We start from the raw sequence: 6,153 nt of genomic DNA on the forward strand, positions 1-6,153 counted from the left end.
CCAGAATTAACTCTGCTGTGGATTTGGCACCAACACTTTGGCCCTCAGCCTACATGAAACTGAAGTAGGCCTGGAGTTGACGAGGCCACTGGCTGGAAGAAGTCAGTCTGCGGGACAGCAAGAGGACGGAAGACATCTCCCTGGCTCCTCAAACCCACCGTGCTTCTTGCTTCGGTGTTTGTGGAAATCTCTACGCCAATGTGTGTACCTGAGTGGGGAGAGGTGGGACGGGGAGAGGCAGCAGAGAGAAAGGGAGGAAGGAGACGGATTTCTGAGCACGTGCAGCCGAAGGCTTGGAGGAGGTAGCCTTCAGAGCGGGAAGAAGGGCCAGGACTCTGGGTGGCTGAGGGGGATGGAGAGTGTCACCCCACTTAAAACCCTTTACCAGGTGACCTGACATTGAGGTCTGCACGTCCTTGCACTTCCAGTCCAGAATCCCACTCCCAGGTTGCCTTGAAAAAGCAAAGGCATGTGTGTGGGGCACACCCACGCTTCTGCCTTCGGCCGCTTAACCAAACATTCTGACCACAGAGACCTATTTCTCCACGTCAGACACCCTGTCTCGCAAATGGGAGAAAATTGGGCATAAAAAGGGAAATCGGCAGTGTGCGAAGCCGCTGGGGCTTGGAGGGGCTCCAGCGTGGGCTGTTGGCTGGGCTGCCCTCGCCTCACTCTGCTGGGACTCGCTCATGCAGCAAGAGTGATGCCTTCCCAAACAGCGCGTTTTTATTTAACCAATTCAGAAAGAAGTTAACTGCTCTCGAAGCGTTTCACATAATTAGAAACATGCATTCTGGCAAAGGGGAGGGAGGAATTCTTGGTACCACTCCAGCAGAAAGGCCAATCTATCAACCGAGGGGCCAGACAGAGGCTCGTGTGTTTGGACAGGAGATGAAGCTCAGCGCGTGCATGCGTGCATGCGGGCAGGTAGCAGGGCGTAGTGCCACAGACCCAGCCCCTGACGCGCAGGCAGAAGAGAGAGCTCTATAACGGAAAGGAGGAGGAGGACTGGAATTGGGATCATTTCCCCTACTGCAAGAGCAAACTTTTCCCCAGGAGAAATGTAACCCAGACTGGTGACATGTCAACCACTAACAGAGGAACGTAGATGAGGAATACCTTGCCCATACTATGTGGTGTAGGGGAGAGAAGGTGGACTCCTTCTGCTACTTATGAATAAGTTTCTTAGCTTCTCTAAGCCTGTTTCCTCAGAGACAAATTGGGGACACTGATGACTACCCATAGACCTGTCACTTGCTTAAATAAATGCTTATAAAATTTGCTCAGTACAGTTACTGACACTCCATATCAACAAAACCTTGCAAGTAATTTTTGATGACTTGACTTCCTTCTATTAGTTAACTATTATTTATAAGATCTCGTTGGCCAGTTAATGAAGGGAGAGGAGATACCACCAGACCAAGCGCTGATCCTAATTACATCTAGATCCTAATTACATCTGAATATCACCATGAGGTTGTTGTTATTATTCTTATTTTACAATTGAAGACACCAAAGTTCAGAGAAGTGAAGTGACTTGCCCAAAGTCACACAGCTGGTAGATAATTGAGCCAGAATTATAATTCAGGCCTGGGTGTACCAAAAACTGGCTTCTCACCACCCACTTACATGCCCATGTGAGTCTCAGTTGGTCCATATCATGGGCCTCTGGGATCCTCCTCTTGTGAGGCCCCCATGATGCCTCACTCTCAGAGCTCTAGTCAGACTCCCTGGACCCTGATCCACACACCTCTGCTCTCTGCCTCTCACCTGACCCAAACCAGACTGCTCCAAGCTCCCAAAGATGGGGGTTTCTTTATTCACCCCGTCTCTGACTATTCCTTTCCAGATTGCAGGAAGCTCACAGGAATCATTACAATGACCAAGTACTATTGAAACAGAAAGTTCTCCGGCAGCAGCCTGTGTTTTCCAGCATGACTACATTCCTGGATTTGAGAGAGTTTCTGAGTGGCGAAAAGCCAGTTTTGGGTACACCCAGGCCTGAATTATAATTCTGGCTCAATTATCTACCAGCTGTGTGACTTTGGGCAAGTCACTTCACTTCTCTGAACTTTGGTGTCTTCAATTGTAAAGTAAGAATAATAACAACCTCATGGTGATATTAAGATGCAATTAGGATCTAGTACTAGGGAAATGTCTGATGAATGTAACATAAAAAAGGATATGGCCCGGCCTGTGTAGCTCAGTGGTTAGCAGCGACCTATGAACCAGGAGGTCACAGTTCGATTCCCAGTCAGGGAACATGCCTGGGTTTCGGGCTTGATCCCCAGTGGGGGGCGTGCAGGGGGCAATCCATCGATGATTTTCTTTCATCATTGATGTTTCTATCTCTCCCTCTTTTTTCCTCTCTGAAATCAATAAAAAATATTTTAAAAAGGATATGCCTACAGGTGTATATATATATATATATGTGTATTTTCACACTATGTGTATATGCACATACATACTTATATATAATCTCCACCCCCTCCTTCAACATCCATCTCTATCCTAGGGATTAGAGAAGAGTAGCACATACTTCAAGCCAGGTTGCCGAGTCGGGCGCTGGCTTCTCGTCCGCACTGCCTCTAACCAGCTGTGTGATCCCGGAGAAGCCACTCCATGTACTGGGCTGTCCAGGCACTTGCATGAGGTCTGGGTGCAAAGCAGGCACTTGCTATGAGCTGAGAGACACAGAGTGGCTGTGCTGGAGGATGCAGGGGCTAGGCAAGGGCCCTCATGGGCTTCCGCACCTGTCAAGACTGACGGTGGCAAAAATGGGGCAGGGCCACTGCGCTTTCTCTCCAGCTTCCTCCCTGGACTGTGAGTGTTGAAGGGGCCTTCCCACTGGGTCAGGCCCTTGGGGCTGTAGTAAACCTGGTGGCTAAGTTGGCTATCGGGACTCTAGTTCTGACACATGGATGCAATGCTTGAAAATCCAGGTCCTGGAAAGCCAGGCATAAGATAAGGTTGAGACAGATAGTGGGGTCCAGTAGACCATGAACTAAGTGAAAGGGCGATGAGCTCCCACATACAGGGGCCCCACATGCCTGGCCCTGCATCGGCATTTACACATATTTGTATCTCATTTCTATTTCTGCAGCGACCCTATGAAGTAAGCTCTGTTAGCAGTCCCATTTTAGAGATGAAGTTGAGGCTGAGAGCTTGCATGACTTGCCCAAGGTCACCTAACTAGTAAGTCCTAGTGTCAGGATTTGAATCTAGGTCTTTCTGACTTCACAGCTGGAGCACTAGACCACTAAGCCATGAGGGATGCCCAAGAGATGGTCAATTCTCTCAATAGCCTTATGAGATGTAGGCATCATTATCCTTGTCCTGCTCTTGTGGGATCTAAGACCCACGCTTTCCCAAGGATCCCCAGCAGGGTTTGAACCCAGCTATCTCACATCAAAGTGTGTAGGACAGCAGTACCCTCCCCCTTTTCTTCAAGACACAGGGGGAGCGCTAGCTTATGTTGCCTCAGGACAGGGCAGGCACCAGGGGATTTTGTGGGCCCTGCTTCACACATTTTCAGTAGCACTGGCTACTCTATTCAGTAAAAGAAATTTCACATCAAGAGGAAGCATAAATGTTATGAGGGATTTGTTTGAAAAGTATGAAAAGCATTTTGCATTTAAGTAAATAAAAGTCTGTGAGTCCACTGGTAATTATCCAACTCCAAATTTATGATTCCTAGGTCTCACTGGATGAAATGTGATGTATAACAACAAACTTGCAAGATGCTCACACATTAAAAGAGGAATGTGAAATATTTATTAAAGCAACAGGCATTGATGGAATAGCCGGGGGCCTAATTCTTGAGGATGAGAATAAAAATTTTGAGCCAACACCAGTGTTCCTTTCAGCACTTTTGCAATAGTCATTAACATGTGTCACATAAGGCCAGAAAATCTGCATAAAATATAATTAGAAACCAGGGTGAAGTGAGCAGGGGAACCAGGCCCAGAGAGGTGTGAAATACCTCCAGAATGTCAGCAAATCTTCCTTTTCATATGTGTGGGCCAGGAGTTTAGAGTCAACATGGGGTCATCTCTCCAGCAAACCTCACAATATGCCACTAGGAAGGCCTGAAAAGATGGGATTTCACCGCTGCCCCTTTTGAGGGTGGTGGTCAACGGAATCATTTACAAGCCTCTCTGGTTGCCATCACTGTACCCCTTCACCATTTAAGATGTAAAAATTTGGATTTTTTCTTAAATATTAATTAAGGATCTTTTAGAGAAATGGCGGCTCACCTAGACTAACCCTGGGAATATGGGTGATAGGGTTACTCTGAGCAATGCTCCCAGCACTTCGTGTCACCCAGCCATTTAAGCCTTCACAGAGTTCAGGGAGCAGAGACCCTCCCCTCCTACCGCCCCCCCCCCTCAAATCCCTCTGCCCAGCCGTGGTTTATCCAAACCCCTGACGTGCAGACACATGGCAGATGGTTGTGTTTTATGCCACAAAATCTGGGTGGTTTGTTATGCAGCAATAGGTAACCAGAATGTGGTGGAGTCTCCTGAATTTTAGATGCAAAAGATTATTCAAGATTTAAAAATAACAGCAACCATGCAACTATACTGGCCAAAACTGTCAGGCCAGATGCAATTGCTCGATCTGTCTCATAGGACACCAGTTTGAGGCTTCAACTTAGGGAATTGTAAAGGGTCGCTGACAAATGGGCCTGAAAGAGAACCAGCAGGGAGCTCAGTGCTTTCCTCCCAGGTGCAGTGCTAAGCAGGGCACCCAGAATTATAGCAGGTGTTCAGAATGAGTGTATTAAGGAAGTTCAAGGACAGCAGCCAGACGGGGCTGAGGGCAGTGTGGGCTTCTGCCTCAGTTGGGAGTCGTATCCTAGAGGGTGATGGGGTGGGTGGGTGGGAGGGAGAAAATGTGATTTCCTGACCGATAGTACCTCACTGTCTAGGCTTGTTCCTGGACCCCCACCCTTGTGTCAGGTGCTGCCAGGCTGCGCGTACTGTGGTGGCCAGACGCTGCCAGCAGAGGCCTTGGTTGGACAGGAGGGAGCTGCAATGTCCAGGCGACGACATGCCAACTGCCAAGCAACTAGCTGACATTGGCTGCAAGACTTCCTCCACCTCCATGATGCTCCTTACTGTGTATGGGGGCTCCCTGTGCAGTGTCCGAGCTTAACCACTTTTTCCTGGGGCGCAGCTCCCGGCGCCAGGCTGCAGAAGAACAGGAGAGCGCAGGAGTCCTGTAGAACGAGGGGGCTCTTCTCTGTGAGCAGAGAGGCCTGAGGCATGCTGTGGGAAGAGCTCACCTACAATCATGCAAATCAAGAGAACCAGGGCCTTCATGGTTTTCAAGCCCCGCTGGGGATAAATGCCATGTTTTCTCCGGAACTGCCAGTTTGGGAGGCTCTCAGATCGTAACAGGAGCTGGGGGAGGGGGAGGCACATGCACAGGCATTCAACATTTTGTCATTCAAAAACAAAAACAACAACAACAATAAAAACAGCAACAAAACAAAACAAAGAGTGAATATTAAATACATGAGCACTCGTTGAGAGGCCAGAGAAGCCTCCTAACCTGGAATCCATAGGTTTCTCATGCACCATAGCACTAGGCCTTTCAGAACTCATTCAAGAAAACCACATTTATTTTCAATCCACAAATTCCAAATATTCGCTCCCTACAGGGAAGCTCAGTTTGGAGGGTCTCATTTGTTTCTCTCTTGCCTGGGAGCAGCCAAATGCTGTTTTCCTGGGTTTAGTTATAAAAAAAAAACTGTGCTGGGCAAGACAGAGGAATGTTCTAGGATGCTGAGCCATTCATTGCAAATAGAATAAGGCCTTATGGGGAATGTGCAATCTGCCTGGGCAAGATTGGGGTATCTTATGAGTGGCTTGTTTCCAGTCACCCCCAGGACTGTGAAGTCCATTTACATGAGGGGCAGCACAGGAGGCATCAGTTCATTCTAAAGACCAGCCAGGTCCTGCCCTGCCCTCTGTTCTCTTTCTCTAAGCTGATTCCCTGAGAGGCCCCACCCATCTCCTGGAATCCTCACTTCTTCCCACAGGGAGGACCTCACCTCCCTCCTTTCCACGGGTCTCCTGACCTGAGTCATTTAGGCTAGAAGAGCATCCTGGGCCCCTGCTAAAGGATGGAGGACTGTGGACAGAACTG

The 6,153-nt window shown here is 48.5% G+C and overlaps 1 pseudogene; it reads left to right on the forward strand.

The window, feature by feature from the left end:
- Positions 1 to 5,052: 5,052 nt before the first annotated feature.
- Positions 5,053 to 5,227, forward strand: LOC118664052 (annotated as a pseudogene).
- The last annotated feature ends 926 nt before the right edge of the window (positions 5,228 to 6,153 follow it).

Source organism: Myotis myotis, unplaced genomic scaffold (genome assembly GCF_014108235.1).
Source record: "Myotis myotis isolate mMyoMyo1 unplaced genomic scaffold, mMyoMyo1.p scaffold_m19_p_10, whole genome shotgun sequence".
Classification (NCBI taxonomy): domain Eukaryota; kingdom Metazoa; phylum Chordata; class Mammalia; order Chiroptera; family Vespertilionidae; genus Myotis; species Myotis myotis.